The sequence below is a fragment of the Poecilia formosa genome, unplaced genomic scaffold (genome assembly GCF_000485575.1).
Source record: "Poecilia formosa unplaced genomic scaffold, Poecilia_formosa-5.1.2 Scaffold301, whole genome shotgun sequence".
NCBI lineage: Eukaryota > Metazoa > Chordata > Actinopteri > Cyprinodontiformes > Poeciliidae > Poecilia > Poecilia formosa.
This window is the reverse complement of record NW_006800240.1, coordinates 677762-696713: the sequence shown is the minus strand read 5'-3', so window position 1 is coordinate 696713 and position 18952 is coordinate 677762. Positions and strand designations below refer to the sequence as shown.

General features: G+C 38.2%; 1 protein-coding gene and 1 long non-coding RNA gene across 4 annotated transcripts in view; both read right to left on the bottom strand.

Annotated features, from left to right (window-relative positions):
• LOC103152127 (neural cell adhesion molecule 2) overlaps nucleotides 1–18952 on the bottom strand; it is a 296231-nt gene that overhangs the window by 215886 nt on the left and 61393 nt on the right. The gene's annotated exons all lie outside the window — the stretch shown is intronic.
• LOC107832960 (uncharacterized) lies at nucleotides 14179–18529 on the bottom strand. The gene is made up of 3 exons (XR_001658687.1): nucleotides 18428–18529; nucleotides 17475–17485; nucleotides 14179–14190 (listed from the first exon to the last, which is right to left on the bottom strand). It is a non-coding gene; the product is annotated as an uncharacterized LOC107832960 (long non-coding RNA).

The window sequence follows — 18952 nt, the reverse complement described above, 5'->3', positions numbered from 1 at the left end:
GTATTTAATCATATTTTTTTAATTTTTATTGATGCTCTCATGGAGAAAATAGTAAAAATAACACTTCCGATAATGCTGTCATTAATTGAGATTTATTGAGCCAATAAATCTAAATTATTATTATGATAAAAATATTTCAGTTTTCCAACCTGAATCAACAAAAGCAGTAACTTTCAGTCCTGTGAAACCTGAATGTGCAGGATATTTGCATCTAACGTACTTTGGTTTGTTCTTGCGTAGACGTGGATATAATTTCGCTCTGATCATCTGCCATGAGAAGCTCAGTGGGTGTAAGAAACGAGCTCCAGTTTTAAAATCAGCTCTTATTCTTTTAATGCGAGTCCTGCGGCTGATTGCAGCTGCCGGCGGAGTGGGAGGGAAGAGTTGGAGTGTTTTGGTTTCAAGCCATCAAAGAAAATTGTGGCTTTACCTGCTTTTAAGTTGAGAAAGAGTTGAATTATATATATTGTTGCTAAAGAGTGCTATAATGACAAACCTTGTCTAACCTCCTGGCTGTAGTACTATAAATCTGAGGGGGCTGGAACAGGGAAAACACAATAAATTTTTCTTTTTGCTTTCTGTTGATTCAACATCTGATATTCAGCTCAGGCTCCTCGTCACGCTGCTTCTGCAGCAACGAGACGCTGAATGACACAAAGCTGCAGCAGGAGACCGAGATCTGACGCCGCCCTCCAGCTGAGAGCGGCTTTTTAAACACTGCTTACAAAGCACAACTCTGTTCAGATAGCATCTACAAGTCTGTCTGTACATAAAGAACACCGCGTCATTGCGATGGTGCTGGAGTTACAAACCCTCAAAACAAAATAGATTCCAGATAAATACATTTATTCTGTCAAATTGCCTCCCAAATGCATTCAGACCTCTTGAATTTTGTCACGTTCTGCCAAGCTAAAACCAGATTTTTACATGATAGAGACAAGAAAACGACACTTGCTTTTCCATAAAAGTTTTTAAAAATTTAAATCTGGAAATAGTGGTAAAAATTTAGATTCAGTCCCGCTGGAATGCTTTGGGTTCGTTGGAGCTTTAAATGTGTAGAAAACCTTGCAGGATGCTGTGGTGGCGCAGGGGCAAAGCACAACCCACATATTGAGGCCTTGGTCCTTGTGGAGGTGATCACAGGTTCAATTCCCGGCCTGGTGACATTTGCCGCATGCCTTCCCTCTCTCTCATTGCCCTCCTTCCTGTTGAACTACTTTCAAGTAAAGGCCACTAGAGCCAACAAAACCTTTACAGAAACCCAAAGTTTTACTCACTGATTTAGAAAAAGTTAATCTGTTAACCTCCTTTTCAATTCCTCGATATGCCTCTTAAACACTAATTTACAATGAAATGTCTTAATTTCACTGTGAATTTGTAACTACTAGTAATTATAATATACTTTACATCAGCTTTTTGAATTCACCATCCGTCTTGTCATTAATTCTTGTCTGTTTCTGAGTCGCTGCTGCAGAAAAGCATCACCACAGCAACACGCTGCCTCCACCATGCTTCCCAATGGAGATGCTTTTCTTTCAACTGTAACTGTTATGTCTATTATTATTTATTCCTTTATTTTTTTCCTTGTGGCTAAATCTGGCATTTTTACATTACACTTTTTTATGTTGATTAATATGAATTGTCCCTTAATAAATAAATTTAAGTTCCTACAGTAAAGATTATTAAAATATCTGAACTCTATCGCCTATAAAAACTTTCATAACTGATTGTTTTAATGATTAAAACAACAAATATACATTAATATGCATTAACAGTCACAGTGGAAACCATCTTAGCGCAACAACAGAAGCTAGCACCTTCAGGTTCAGCCAATCAGCAACAAGGAGAATAAATGCTGCTCATGGATTGGCCGCTTTGTAAATGCCAGCCAATAGCAGGTCAAGTAGCACAATAACGCAAATTTTCCAGGAAAAAATTAGTTAAAATCCACAAATACTGCTTGTAAAAACAGGCAAAGGTATGAATACGCTAAAGCTCCAGGCTCAGGTTTAGTTTCTCACGTCAGCGCCGCCTAAAGATGCTGCAGCAGGATAAAAGAAAGAGCTGTCATGGAAACCGTTTTGCATTTGTCAAGGTCAGCTCGTCCCTCCGTCGTATCTCTGCCTGTTAAAGAAAGCGCTCTTCCTTCCTGGACAGAATGGCCTGGTTACGTTCTGCATGTTTTGTTCGGGTACGCCATGTTCCTCCATTGCTGTCTGGGCGTCTTTGAAGTGTCCAGCCGACTCCGAGAAGCACAAAGATCGTCTTAAAGCGCAGCGAGAAAACAACACCACATGCTGTGCTGGCTAAATTTAAACCGGTCAGACTTCATGACGCATCGTTTGCTCCTTAAACCTCCAGGACAAAACAAAACCACATGGCAGGAATTATAAACTCGACCTAAATCACCAGGGTTTTGTAAACATCACTTAAGTCCACCTGATGAACCTGAATCCTTCCTGAAGTGTGGGAGAGCTGCAGAGACACAGCTCCCTCAAGTGACCGCCCCCACCTTAATACGTTAAAACAGGTTTTAATACGGCTGCAGACAGCTTAAGCTTGGAAAGCTGTGAGTGGCAGTAAAAAAAAAAGCACTTAGTGCACTAATGTGCGATCTTTGAGGATAAAAGGTAACCTCTCCAACATTCTCTGCAGGGCGGACAATAAATTGTAGCCTGGCTCGATTAGACTGAGCGAGACGAGCCACAAAAGGAGAGGAGGGAAGAGAAGAATAAAATAAAAAAATCAGCTTTAATGTCAGTGAAATGGATGTAGCTATTAGGTTTTTACGCTAAACAAGTAAGAATGTGTTCAATTATGTCAACCTTTGGCTGAATGAGGCAGTCAGAGTTGGATGTGTCCAGGATGGACGAAAGTGCAGCTCAAAGTGAGTCAGAGTTTGTTGCACGGAGAGAAAAGTTTTTCAATCACTGGAGGAAAATGGACAGAAGAGCAAAGTGGTCACCTATAGACAAGATCGTTAAACTTTTTATTCATTTCAGTCCAGATGTGATTATCAAAAAACTTGTTTTTCCTTCCATTAATGTCTTTGAACAGATCTGGAAAAAATTCAAGACATCACTTTCTCTGATTTTACTTTTTACAGGTTTATGTTTGAGTAAAATGAACATTGAACTACTGACAACATGCCAAGCAAAAATATAGTATTTATTTGCAGAAAATAACAAAAAATATGCAGTGCAGTCCTCAAATGAAGCAAATAGTATAAAGTTCTAATGTTTTAACTCAGAAATCAATATCTGCTGGAATAACCATGAGGTTTAATTGTTTTTTCCAGAGCTGGATATAAATATAAAAAGAAGCTCACTTTTCTCTGGTCAGGAAGAAGAGATTTTGTGGCTCTTCTTTATTATTAAACACTTTTCAAAATGTACCAGACGAATAAAACAAGATAGAAATTGATAGAAAATGAATATCATAAATAATGCATTCTGATTAGATGAAGAAAATATTATCCAGCTTTTTTATTTGTCAGGTAAAAGTATTTCTGGCTAATGAACTCTCTGCAGAGTTTCCTCTGGAGTTTGTTTTCTGAGAAAAACAAACTCCCTGTAAAAATGTGTTTTACATTTTTTGTGCTTTTAATCTGAAAACCCAGAGACAGTTTTACGGTTCCTGCCAGCAGTTCAAGGCTGTTAGTTGGACAGCGACACTTAAACTGGTGGTAGTTGTTGTTGTTCTTTGGATCCAGACATGTGATTTCTATATTTAAGCCTTAAATGAAACCTTTTGTTCTCATAAAAGTATGAAAAAAATCAAATATGTTCATTTTCTCCTGTCTGGTTCGTCATTATTTGTGCTTTAATTTTGAATATTGTGTTCAGTTTGTTGACTATTTTCAAACGCGAATTTGTTTGCAAATAACTTTTTAAGACATTTAAGAGGTTCCTCTTGGATAAATATATTTATATATTTGGCTTCTTATCACTTTACTCTGAGATTAAATGTTTAGTTTAATGAGGAAAATATGAACAGAAATCACAGAGATCATCTAAAAGTCCATAACGACTTCTTGGCTCATCATCCATGGTGAAATGAACATTTTATTACCACTGAGAATAATTTCTGAGCACTTTGAACCTAATGGAGCTGCTTTATACCTAAAAGGACTGAAGAGATTTTACAAAGAAATATAATTTCAAGAGAAAACCTTGAAACTTGTAACACTATGAACCATTTATTTTTTACTTTTAACCATTTAAAAATGATGCATTAACAGACTATATTGATATTATTGCGTAAGAGGAGAGTTGGTTGTTAGCATTTAGCTTGTCATCCAGAAATTCAGTTCATATTTAAGAAAGCAAACCAAAAGAAGAGCTGAAATGATGAACCTGTGCAGGTATAAGATGCATATTCTTACATTATATAAAGCAGCAGTGAGGAGAGGATCCACACTTTGCTGCAGGACTGAAGAAAGATTCACCAGCAGAGTAAGAAGTAACTCTTTGTAGAAGTTCCCTTGAATCCAAGAGCAAAAATAGCTTGAACTATTTTTCAAACTCCCTGGTGTACAGATGGAGCTACAGTGAAATATCGCATCACATCCCCGCCTAAAACGCAACTTCAGACGAGTTAAAACAGGATTAAGCCTTTAAATTACACAACAACCAGAGCATGTGCTTCAAAGAAAGTCAGACATATCCACTGAAATGTTTATGAGGCCGTGTGAGGGGGGCAGATAGAAATATCTGCATGTAAATACGCACATGAACACATGAACAGGCGTGAGTTTCAATCAAACGGCCTCTTCGTCGGAGCCGCCGGAGCACGGCGGCTGTCAGTGATGAATTGCCTTCTGCATGCATTCGTAATGTCCTCGGCGCCGTCGCAACAGGACGCGCGCATCTGTCATACTCCAACGTGAACAACAACCTTCCACTCTCCACAGCGGAGCCCTTCTGCCGAACACAATCGGCTGCGCAGGTATCAGTCGCTGCGCGGTGCATTAGGGAAATGCAGATGGTGTAGATGCTGTGAGGGGCTGACAGCTGTTTGGTTGATGCTCGCTCAGAGACCAGCGGCGGCGACGGCGATGGATGTTTTGTGTGTTTGTGTGAAGAACAATGGCTGACTTACCTGAGGAGACAATCCACATGGGGCGGAGAGCATGAAACACAGAGAAAAGGAAATCATTACATCTTTGATTAGATCTTCAAACACAGTAACAGGCAATATTTCCTACAAAGCCTCATTAGGACGCCGTGTGATACATTTGACAAATATTAGTTTGTCTTTGATCTTAATCTATTGTTAGCAGTCCCACAGCTTCAGCTTTTAAACAGCAGCATCTGCTCCCCTGCTGCCCCTCCTGGGTAATACCAATGATTTCAACGCCACTAGTCAAGAACAAATTAGCATCATTGCAAGTCGCAATCAGAATGGTCAACAGGGGATTATTAGTGAGAGGGAAAAAAGTTTACTTTTCCCTCAACCTGTGAAGCAGTAAAACACTTACTAAATTTGCAGCAATAAAACTAAAAACTTTATTATGTGTGATTTTTAAAAACAGACAAAATAATTTTATTGATTTTCTACTTACAAACAGAACAAACAACACAAATGTAAACATAAACCCATCTGGTCGGCACAGGACACAAAATTAGAGCTGTTCTGTGAAATTTGATCATTTTTCGACCAGCATACAGTAGACAGCAGCATCCTCCACAACTGAAGAGCAATAAATAACTAGAAAATTTCTGAATAAATTCAAAAGGGGCCAGTCAAAGTATGCATGTTTGTGAGACACAAATCAGGCGATTTGATGCTTAAAATTAGCAACAATGCTAAGATTAGCCAACATGCAGTCAGTAGCATATTGACTAACTTGGACTTACTCCATTCAGTATGCAAACAGTATTGTGCAAGTTAAAATGAGGTAACCATAGCATTTTAGCTAACCTTAACATGCTAACATGTAGTCAGTAGCATGTGAGGTATCGCTAGCATGTTGACTAACTTGGAGTTGCGTAATATTGCTTGCATACTGAATGGAGTAAGTTATAATTGGCTAAAATGTAGCTAGGGTAGCTAGCATGTAGTAAGTAGTATATTGACTAACTTGGACTTACTCCATTTAGTAAGTGAATGGAGTAAGTCCAAGTTACTCCATTCGCAATATTGCTTGCACATGCAAGCTAAACTTAGCTAAAATGCTATGGTTAGCCTCAATGCTGTCGGGTATCACTAGCATATGGATTTACATTGACTTACTCCATTTAGTATGCTAAACTTAGCCAATATATCAAAGATTAGCTTAAGTGCTAGTTTGATAACACCTTCATAATTGTAATTATTGAGGTGGTTCGAAGGAATTGGTGCATTTATATCACGAAATAAATGGAAACAATAGCACATAAACATCAGCCATAAGACAAGAAAATAGCATATAGTTTAAGCTTAACAATATCTACAGTCAAAGCAACAACAAAACATTTCAGGGCAAGAACTGAGCAATAAGCCTGGACCTGGTGCCAATAAATGTGGAGGATTCTAAAGTCCAGCCAATTAAAAATGTACTTTACCAACAAAACTAAGGCGTGTGATTAGGGGTTTACACTCTTCACCTCATCTACCCAAACAAGACGGATTAATCCTCACTCCTCATTATGACACATCTGGAGGGCCAAAGCTAATGCCGACCTCAGGGAGGAAATTTAATTTCAATCATTGAGCTTTTTAGCATCTGCCAAAAAATCTGATCACAACAACAAATCAGCATAAACTGAAACGCCAAAAGCAGAGAAAAAAGGAGCAGAAATGATCTGATGATTACTGGCGACAAACCTCAAAATATGAGGTTTGAATTCAAAACTAAAGTATTTTATCCCTTGTAAACTAATTAAAACAATGTATTTCTGAGCCAAACATGCAAAACAGCAAATATTTAAAACAGTGAAAACAAATTAGAAGGCTTTCCATGTTCTTCCTCCATCTTTCAATGAATCACAGCTGCGCAACCAGTAGGCATGTAAACAAGACCAACAGGGGTTCCCTGTGTGAAATCACCCTGCTGCATGGGATATTGTATATTAACGTAAACATGAGAGGGATTTAACGGGCCTATAGAAATGAGTAGAGAGGTTAAAACACATCTGCTGCGGGGGAGAAACAAGCATAAACACGCAAGTCAGCATTATTTAAACTTTATCTGTTTCAAAGAAAGGAAAATGTGTTCTTTTTTCTGCTGTATTTACACAGAAATGACCCAGAAACTGCTTGTCAAGACAGACAGGAAGGTTTAAATCTGCAGATTCTCGATTCAGTTTGTCCAATGTGCTGCAAAAGTGCAAATTTAAAGAAAATATGGATGTAAAGGAGAATAAAAGGAGCATCTTGGTGAGGTTGGGAGACTCAGGGAGGATTTTGAAGTGGACCAGCAAACAGGAAGTCGTTTTGTGAAGAAATAAAATCAACAAAGCCCAAACTCTTTGCATGTGGCGTCACATTCGCTCCTTTAAAGCTGGGCTAAAAACAGACATCTGTAACCTAATATCGCTTCTAATTAGTTGATTTCACTTTAAAAATGGTCATAGGTGCCGGCTGCACAAACAGACGAGGATGTGTGATTTTATTTTATAACTTTTAATAAAGATGGGTAGCAGCCGTTAATCAAAAATGAGCATGGGGACAAAGCCGCAGCGTCATGTAGCCTAGCATAAATGGAAAAGACTGGTTAGCGTCTCGTCTTTTGTACGTTTTTAATGCTGCTGCCATGGCAGTCGATGAGGAGGTAAATGAGTAACGGAGGAAAAAACTGCAAGTTTCCATAGCAACATACTTCATTACAGATTCATACCATCTGGATATTTAGCAGATAAAAAGCTTTCTGATCCACAAGAACCATGTGAACATCTTTGGTTGCAAAAGCTCCAGGTGGAAAAGCATGGATAAAATCTGAACCATTTTAAACTTTTTACATTTCCTGCGTTACCAGCAGCTGTTAAAGGTTGTGATCTTCACTGCTGGATATCATTTTATGGTATTTCAGTGTCAAGGAAACAACAAGCCTGTATAATAGATGTAAGAAAAAGAGACACGAGGTCAAGGGTTTCCTCAACGCTTTCCAATGCATCAAACCTGACACCGTGTGTCTTTCCTTCTCCCGGCCCTGACACAGACACACACTTCCCCCAATCATGCTCGCTACTTCCTCTGCGATGGCCGCCCTTCGTCTTTCACCTGTCAGGAACGTCGGGTGATTTGATGGTCCCGGGACTGACGGGGAGCAGAAAATAACGGCGGTGTCATGGCCGAGGCAATTTGCCATAGAGCGGAGGGGGAATAATCCCAGAGCTGCTCTTGCTAACTGGAATAAAAAGGCTTTTAATGAGTTTTTCTAAAATGCCTTCGCAGCATTCATGTACTTTGCCTGCAGGTGATTGCTTTGTGAAATATTTCCTCCATGGGATTTTTTCCTGAGCCATCCCAGCATGGAAGTAGCACATTCCTTTTGCTACCATTCTAGATAACATCATTTTTTTTTACATTTTTTTAAAATCATAATCCCGTTATGTCACGAGGGACGACCAATGATGCTTTACTGCAACAACCAATATCAAAACTAAGAAACACAGTTTTAATTCATTATTATATATATTTTATTAGTAATATTAATACGTTTTTGTAGCAGTGTTCTACAAGGACGAGGAAAATTAAAATAAACAAATTATTAGTTTTGAAAAGTCTTCTGGTTCGAGAACAAAACACTAATTTAACAAAAAATCTCCTAATTTCATTGTATAAATGATCAATAATGATCAATAATGATCAATAATGATCAATAATGATCAATAATGATCAATAAGTCACTGAGATATTAGGAATAAGAAATATTAATCACATTTAAACAACCAAACCAATTATGTTAAAATGAACTTACAAAACTGTTCAGTTTCAAGCACTTTCCAAACCTTGAAAAAACCTGACTGAATCTGAGATTTTCGCCAACCAAACATATTTCTGCATCTCCAAATCATCTGACAAACGTCAAGTAAAAGTCTTTCATCTCTCTGAAACGTTAGAGGATTAAGTGCCAATTTCCAGGCATCAGCCGACGTTAATCACACCATAAACACTCCGGAGTGTCTCGATTCGATCAAGCTGCAAGTCTGGAGGTCAGACAAAGAGCAATATTCAGAAAACGTTCTGCTTTCCAGACCTCTCACCTCCTCTAATGGGCCACAGAACACATTATCCTCCACCCATCTGCCATATTTGCTTACATCCCCAAGAGCGTCGAGGGGTTGCTGCGAGAGAGCAACCGCTAACCAGATCTTTGAGGGCACCGACGTCTTCCAGAGGAAGTCTTAACGGAAACCCGAGACGACGGCAGACCGGCAATCTGAGTATTTACGCACATCGATCCGGGCCGATGATTGGGTCTTTAATGGAAACAAAGGAGAAGCTAACGCTCCGCAGGGACCTTACAGGAGGTTCAGATATGATGAAGTGCTGATTGTGGCTTGTTGAGAGGCTGTCAATGTGTCATTTCACATCTGCTCACCCTTCACCCTCCTCATCCTCCTTCCTGTGTCAACATGCAGCGTTTGCTGGCTTCTCATTGGGTCCAAGTGCAATGAGACCTGCTGAAGAACCCAACCAAAGTACAGAACAAGGGTTTTAATCAACTCAACAATCAGACAACAATCGCACATGATTGTGTCATGAATAATTAACTTGATCACTTTGCTAAAAAAAAATCATACCACCAATAATAATTAATCACAATCAGTTATATTTGTTTCCAGAATTGGGTTTTGTTGTCCCCCAGGGTTCCAGCTAATGCTCTTGTTGAAAATTATTCAACTTAATTACCGGTGTTGGTGACTAAGGCATGACTCAACGTTCAGGACAGAGAAACACTTTAATATTAATACCTTTCTTTGACTAAAATCCAGCTATTTTCACACTAATCTTTGACAATAAATTAAAAATGAAACGAATGTGCAACAGTGTGCTGTCATAAAATTCACTTGATTAAGGGTTATGAGGCCATTTCTAAAACATCTGATGTCCATTTTGGTAAGAATTAAAATCAGGATTAATTTTTGACGCAGCCTTTTGGGTTCAATTCCCAACCTCAGGACCTTTGCTGCATATCCTAACTTGTTCTCTTTACCCATTTTACTGAAAATAAATGCAACTATTGCAACAAGAGCTTTTAAAAAATCAAAATTTAGGATGTTACCTGTTGGGTTTGACGACAAAAGTTTATCTCCGTACCAAAGAATTGATTTGGTTCTTTGGGAAAGTTACATTTGAATGAAGCTCAGGACGTCTGGAATGATGTTCTGTGGGTTGGCAGGTTTGGTTGTTATTGGTGAAAATCAACCTTTTTAGAAAAGGTATTTTATTCAAACAGTTGGTGGTTGATTGGTCATAATTAGGGCTCGTAATGCTCCAAGACCTTGGAGAATAAACATTTATAGCTCCAATCTGAGGCCAATCTGACCAAAGTCTGGTGCTAAATAAGGTGATTATCTGCAACCAAATGGCTAAAATAGAGGAGAATCAAGAACCCAATCAAAATCCAGACTTCATCTTCATTTAAAAACCGCAGCAGGACCTTAAAAGATGTAAACCAAACATTGGAAAACATCCACAATGATGCGAGAAACTGATTAAAACAGAAAAAACCTGCAAAGGTTTTAAACGTTACTGAAAACTTTACCTAGAAAAGACCCAGGATAAATAATTAACTTATACTTTTCTCAATCAGAGATGTTACGTTTGGCTGCTGAACTACCAAGTTCATATTTAATTACCTATTTGGTTGTTTGTTGGACTCTTTCATGAAAGCGATAAAAGTTTAAACCTGTTAAATGTCACAAGAGGTCAGACGGTTTATTTAGGTCTTGATTTCCTCTGCAGTAAATTATGGATGAAAAGCTCCTGGACTTTTGGCCACATCTAAAATAAATAGTCTAGCTGACTGATTTTTCTAAAATATTCATTTTCCAATCTGCTTTTGGTTAATTGAAGTAATTGAGAAGCAAATCGAGAGCGTGCATGAAAATATGTTTTTGAAGGGTATTAAAAGTCCTTTACTTTAGGCTGCAAGTAATTTGGTTTAAATTAAAGAGTTGAAAACTTTTGATCAACAAAGTTGTTCAAAGTTTTTGTGAAAATTAAACCTAACAAGCTGGTATTATTCACTGAAATGTTCTGCAGAATAACATTTCCAAAATAAACATCTGCAGTTTCATTCTTCTTCTGTGGGGTGGAGATAGTTGTCTGCTGCGTTTGTGCTGCGTAAATCTAAAGCAGGGACATGTACTCCATCTTTAATCGCTTCCATTATTAATACAATGCTTTAAATAGTTGGGATTTGCTTTTTAACCAATGGGTTTAACATTTCGTCTATTTTAACAAAATATCAAATCCCAATAACAAGACAACATTTGGCAAGATTAAATAAGCTTTTACAAATGTTGCTGCAACCAAATCAGCTTTTATTCTCTGTTAAACTTGGCTAAGTATAGCAAACATTTTGAAAGAAAGTAACCCAAATCCAATAGAGTCCAAACAAACTCCTGAAAACTCGACGTCTTTCTTTTAAATGTGCAAAATCTGTTGTGGCCTATTAGAGCTACTGTGGAAAAAAAGTAGTAAAATTCTGCCAAAAAACACAGACATTTTGAGAGTGATCTCAGAAATTTTCTACAAAAAACGTAGAAGTTTCCAACCGTTGCACTTCTAAAAATATATTTCTCTTTGATTTTTCTGCAGATTTCTAACTATTTTCCAACTACCTGGAAACTCTTGGAAGTAAAAGAATAAAATCACCTTCAGCATTATATAGAACTGGCTTGTTTGGGGTGAAGATGTGCAAATCGGAGCATGTGACACACACAAGGTCCATGGTAATTTTCCTTCTCCGTCCCGACATGCAGGGTGCGACCCACCCAGACACCTCCTGACACCAGAGATCAGGTTTACATTTCAGAGGAATGTTAACACCAGCCAAGGGCGAGCCGTGGCCTTTCCGAGTTAAAAATGCGAAGCAATTCTGCTCTCCTCATAATGCAGGCTGTGTGTCCTTGATAGCTACAGGAGGGACTGAGCTGAGAATGACTCCGCGTCCCAGAGGGCCGGCGATCAGCTGATACAGACAAAACAGAAAAGGAAAGCTTCCAGAGACAAGCAACGTAATTGAGATGGGGAAGAGTCTCCGCCTTGTTCCTGAAACGCCACAAGTATTGAGCCGAGTGGCTGCGGAGGCGAGGTGATTGCCACAGACAGCCATCCAGGAGGAGTTCATTGACAGAAAGCGTCAAGTATTAACATGTAGCTGCAGCACAATGAGACTCCCGACGAGAGCCGTCATGCTGCATGCTAATTTCATTACAGCAGCAATGCAAGAGAGACATCTTTGTATTCAAATGAGGGAGCTTGGTTTAAGTAAATTACTCCCAGCGCCTGCCAAGTGTGTGATTATGGATCTGGGGTGTTTGTGCTGTAACACTCATCCAAATGCGCAGAGTCGCTCTGAGCCCAAACGGCGAAGAAAAGGGAACAGGCGGCAGCCTAAGACGGCTGCAGAATCAAATGTTTTGCTGAGGAAATTAGAAATCTGTCGAGTTACAAAAATCCTGATTTGCAGCATGAGCCTCTGCCAAATTTGCTGCATAGAAATGAAACTGCCCCTGGAAGGAAAGAGGATTTCTGACTACAGATCCTGCATTAACTGCTTTAGGCAGACTTGTCGCTTTTAAAGCACTAACAATGCCTTTCTCTCCACTGAAACACAAAAAAACTGACTCAGTTTCTACTTTTCAACTGGTGGAGTCTTGAATCAAAAGAATGCTATTTGAGATGCAGACGTGTGACTAGCTGTCACAGTTTCCCTCAGACTCTCAGCACGCATCAGAAGCAACAGCACAGATGACAGCTTAACAAGCCCAACAACACCATTACAAGTGTAAGGCAAAAACCTGCAGCTGACAGCTAGCTAACTAGCATTAGAGTTGTCATCTAGCAGAGACAACGAATCTGAGCGTTTTCTACTAACCCGTCTTTTTTTTTTAATCCTGCATTAGAAATTCACTTTTATTTTATAGTAACTTCACATTTGTTTTAACTAGAGACAAGAAATTATAAACGAGGCAGGAATATCACTGACACTGCAACATTTATAAACTTTGAAAACTTTGCTTGTTTTACTGTGAAATGTGTGTTAAATTTAATAATTAAAATGAAGTTCTTTCTTTGAAATTGACACCCAAAATTGTTTTTAAATTCATAAAGCACTAAATTTTGCATTCATTTACATTTTTTTGCGTAAGATTTTGGACGATATGGCTGAGAAATGTACAATATAAGCATTTAATGTCAGTTAATATTGATAATTATTGACTCGTTTTTTTTATTTTAAGGATCTGAAATACTGCCAAACTGATCACCTTTCCCGTTTTATCCAGTTTTCACTTCACCCTTTTGCTTTTTTGCATTTTTAAGTAGTTTATGTGAAACCTGAAACTGCTGTTACTCAACAGATTGTTGCTAGGTAACCACAAGTTACAAAGTAGATTGTTGCTAGGCAACCACACGTTACAAAGTAGATTGTTGCTAGGTAACCAAAGGGTGAGTGAGTCAGTTGACACAAATTTTACATAAATAACTTTGAGAGGTTGAGCGGCTAAAATATTTCCTCTGCCTACATTTCCCAGAATGCTGTGCGGTTCTGGATTGGAGTTCAGTGAATATTCTATCGAATATCAAATATTCTATCAGATGTATTATCTCTTGATTGATTTAATGTGTGTTAAAATGTACGGTGGATTTTTGAGAAGCTACACCTATGAATTAACACTCAAAATTGTTTTCACATACATAAAACACAACATTTTCAAAAAGTTTGCATTTTTTGAGGGCTTTGAAATTCAACAGCTATGGCATCTGTCATGTGTTTCACTGGTTATGTCCTAGGTGTTAAGCTAATGAGGATAATCAGTAGGACGTCAGCAGAAGAATCTGGCTGCTGGTCAAGCTCTGAAAATCACCTGACAGATAAATTTGTCTTCCTTCACAAGCTGAAGGTCACTGATTGGTCCAACAGATACAAACGCCAGAGAGCGGCTCAGTTGTTTTGAAGGCAGCTGATGTTTGCTTATGAAACTCTGCTGGTGACCATCAAGGTTTATTTATTATCAGAAATGAATTGTCCAACTGGAAAAAAATGCAATAAACAAATGCAATTAATACCATTATGTATCACAAGGTGTCTTAAAACAAGATAAATGACAAAATGTGGAACATTATTTCAGACAACTTTGTAAACTGATAAAAGGAAAAAAATAAAAATGATTTGAAAAAAGTTATCTCTTTTGGAGTTGGCAAACCAGATCCCAAAAATTAAATCTAGGGAATAATCAGCAGACTTCTGTATCCATAACTAATAATTAGACATAAACGTCCCCAAGGCAACCCTGGAGAACCATCCACAGGGTCAGTGATTGGGTACTGTCGTCAAAATGTTGCCAATGTTGGTCATCCGTATAAAGGCATGACCAAGAAGACCTGGAGCTGTATTTGCTGCTAAAGGTGATTAAAAGTTATCAAAAACTGTGGTTGTGAATATTTATGAAACAATGGATAATATAGAATGGAGAAAAAGGTGTATTCTTAAAAAAAGCTGTTTTTGCCATGCCTGTTGTAAAACTACCAGCAACTTTGATAAAAATTCATCAAGCTTTGATGAAGTGACACGTCAAAAGCTAAAATGGTAAAATTCTTTGTTGGTTTTGTTTTACGTTTGTATTTATTATTTCATTTGTAAAATATTGAGGCAAACCTGCTGGAATCAGGCTCACAGTTGGAAGACTCCAGTAATTAGCTGTGCACGCTACCACTAGCACGGTAGAATTAGCATTAGCATGTTGAGTTTAAGAATACTGCAATTTTTAACCAGTCTGATATTAGGAGCTTTAATGCGTATTAAAAAGATTTCACTCTAGGACTGAAACAATCTCTTTCTTTACCATGTTTAAGGCTTAGACTGATGAAACGTTACCTAGTGATTCGTTTGGATGCTAAGCTAACATTTCATCAGTCAGTATTGATTATTTCCTCTAGGTTTATGGAGCAATATTCATTTAAGATCTCAGATTCAAACCAAACTTTCTGTATCCCAGTCCTTCAATAGATGGTACAGCATTTGAACAGTGTTGCTGTAGTTTGGTGTTAAAAATAAATAGAAACCGTTGCCTAGAGCTGCCATGTATGGTGCATTTCCTCTCAATGTGGCCCTGTGTTATGTTAGACGTTGGACTCAGGCAGCGTCCACCAGTGGGTTAGTGGGTTGTGATCGAAAGGTAAGATTGGGAGGTTTGAACTTGCGTCATTGCAGGAGCTTTAGGCTTTATATTTACTTCTCCCCTCAAAGCTTTAGCATCAATATCCAGCACATATAGCTATCAGAGTGCTGTTCAGAAATGACTATTTTTCCACTTCTCCTGTATTTCTATCACAACCAGCAGTGAGAAATTGTTAAAGTTCATTCCAATGCTGAGATGTTTTTATGACTCACAACTCAAGGCTGTTATTTAAGACCATTTGAAAATGTAGCTTGTCAAAACTAGAGACAGATGAATAACATATTAGTTACAATGGAATCCATGTTTTCTGAAAGTGTTTCTGCTTGCCTATTTACCTGCATTTTTACTGTTTTCTCCATCTTGTTTCTACTGTTTTCTCCTTTACAGATTTCTTCTGTTTTCCCCATTTTCACCCATTTAAAAGCATCAGATCAGGCAAAGAAAAAAGCAGTTTTTAAAAGACTATTTTATTTATTAAGGCCCTTTATGATTAAATAATTGCTTCCTCCTAAGTCCAATAACTGCCATCAAGCTTCAACTATAACTGTTAATTGTCCTAATCCTACCCAATATATTGGTATATTACCCAATACTACGTATTATTGGGTAATATTCTCTAATATTTTTTTCAATATTAGATCATATTTCCAAAATATTACTCAATACTGGCAAATATTTTGCCAATGTCAATCAATATTGGAGTATATTTACCCAATATTCTATAATATTGTGTAATATTTCCCCAATATTGGAAAATATTTCTCCAATATTACCTAATATTAGAGAATATTTCTCAAATATTCCTAGATATTGAAGAAATTTTCTACATATTCCCAAATATTGGAGAATATTGGGAAGTTGGCAAGCATGAGAATTGTTGTTTTTGAGATCTTTAGCTTAAATGAAGTTAGTGAGGGCTGCTGAGCTTCTTTAATTTACTCTAGATTAGAGAAAATGCTGCTTTTGAGATCATTAGGTCTACTTCAAGCTGCCAGACCGGTCCCATTTAAATAATTTCTTAGCTATAAAGGTTGGAAGAAAACAGGCCTATGTGTTGTGAGTGATGGTACAGATAATTTAACTCATGATTAAGAGTCAATGTTATTTTCTCTCAGTACCAGGATGGCTTGAAAAGCTATTTTCCCCTTGACTGATTGTTCTTTGGTAAATTGAAACATCTAAAAAAAAATCCAGGAGAAGTTTATGAAGGGACAAACACTTTTTCACATCACGTTTCAGAAATCTCTTTAAATAGTTCAAATCCTGACACAAAAATTGCCTCAAATCTCTTTTCCCACCTCATCGCTTGTTTCTGAACAGTGAACTTTGAGAGCCAGCTAGATATTTCTGAGCACAATCACACATTAGAGTGAAACGTATTAACCTACAATATATATCACCTGACAGAAAGTTGAGTTTTCCCCTGAGGTTCTCTCTTTTTATTCACCTGGGGAGCTGCGAGGCTCTTTATTTCACAGAAAAATGTATTACTTCAAGGCAGCAGTGAGGAAAACTCCTGGAGAAGAAGATATATTAAAAGCTTAAGTCAGAGGCAGGTTCATTGGTGGGTTGTGATTCAACATGTTTTCTCTTTATTTTCTTTTGCTTGAGCAAGACAGGCTCAGCATACATAAAGCAAAACTCGAATATGACATAGTTTTTCTGTTGGAAAGACGACAAAACCATCTGAATTTTTAGAGACACCAAGATAAGTAAATGCTTGAAATGTCAACCTGGTTGTCATGAATCTATATATCAATTTTACTTCTTATATTGAACTTGTGATGCCTGAAGAAATAACTCTACATCCCAACACCAGCTGGGCAGAGATGGAGAGTGACAGTAGAGAGCGGAGAGGAAGCATGTTGACAACCCTGAGGTCAATGATGTAGAGCCAAACCGACCGTTTCCCCCCTGGGAACCATTTAGGACTAATTTGGTCCCATTTGTGTACAGGAAGTCTCAACAGTAAACGCCTGCCAAGCACAAAATGCCTGGAACATTGACTACAGCTGATAAATCAGAAGGCCAGGGTCAGCATTAACTTTTACTGTACAGAAATCCTTCAATTACCAGAAGATCACGTCTTTTCTGCTTGGCTTAAGCTGAACGTTGCAAGAAAATGTGGTTTATTACCAACTTGTGAGCTAAAAATAAAAAAAGAAAATCAGTGTTTCTTAGTGTGAGTATGATTAATTATCCAGATGATAGCTGGGAACTGCCTCCGCAGAGGAGATGTGTTTCCAGAGAACTTGTCAACGTTGCTCTTATCTGAGACAACAAATCATGACGGCAACAGCACAACATTTTAACAAGATGCCAGAGCTTGTTGCATAAACCCAACTGCATCCTGGAGATTACGTGTTGTGATAAATCTGAAGCAACAATCCTAATAAAAGCAGTTCAGTAGGTTCACTAAGCCTAACAGGGAACAGTTCTGCAGTGCACGCAACTTTTAAAGATGGCTGGTTGGAAATGTCTAAAACCAACCAGAGTCCAAGACACCAGGGTCTTTTTATTGAACCATGGGAATCTTCTACTGGATTTTAATTCAGCAATATACCAAATGACATGATGCAAATACATGTTTCTCCACATTTCAGTGTAATTAGTGGCTAATAAGTTTGAAACAACTTAAACTAATTGTGCATTTTGTGTGTAGTGCTGCGCAATTAAAGCGTTTTGAGGGTCTGACTCAAAATCTGAACTTTCGCCGCTCCACACAGAGCATCAACCAATCAGAGAGACTCCGATATGTGACGTAGTGGTGCATTTTCTGACGTGATCTCAGAAAATAAAACTATGGAGCACAAACCAATTGTCGCTGTTTGCACTTGCCCTATAATCTATGACCCATGAAGTTGTGACTACAGAGACAGTTATAGAAAGGATCTTGATTGGAAGAGGATCAGCGAGGAAGTTAGAAAGTCGATAAGTTCTGACTTTTACTATTTTGAAAATATTTCCCTACATTTGAGCTATCCAAAAACACTGAATCACATTAAATAAACAATAAATAAACACATTTATTTAATTAGACAAAATACACAGGAGACGGTGGACGAGTTTGAGAGTTTGACACATCTGACATGTGTCTAGATCAGGAGTGGGCAGTCCTGGTCCTGGAGGTCCAGTGTCCTGCAACTCTTAGATGTCTCCCTGGTCCAACACACTTGAATCCAACAGCTGAATCACCTCCTCAGTGCAGTCAGGTTCTCCAGAGTCCTGCTAATTACCTCATTATTTGACTCAGGTGTGTTGAAGTAGAGACACATCTAAAAGATTCAGGAGACGGGCCCTCGAGGCCTGGAGTTGCCAACCCCTGATCTAGAGCAAAATGTAAAGTATCTGCATTCAAAGTGCACACGCGTTGAACTTGAAGCGTCAGACGCAGTTTTGAAGCATGAAGCGCATTTGGTGTGAAAGCAGCATTAGACAAACAAGGTTAGCGAGAGAGAACCACCAGTAGCTCCAAACCAACAACAAGGAGGAAAACAAGGAGAAAGTGTTTTTTTTTTTCTGCTCTGCTATCACAAACATAAACATGAGGAGTAGGTAACACTCTACTGAGACTTTGGTCAGATGAGGCTAAAAGCCGATTTAACCTCCAGAAG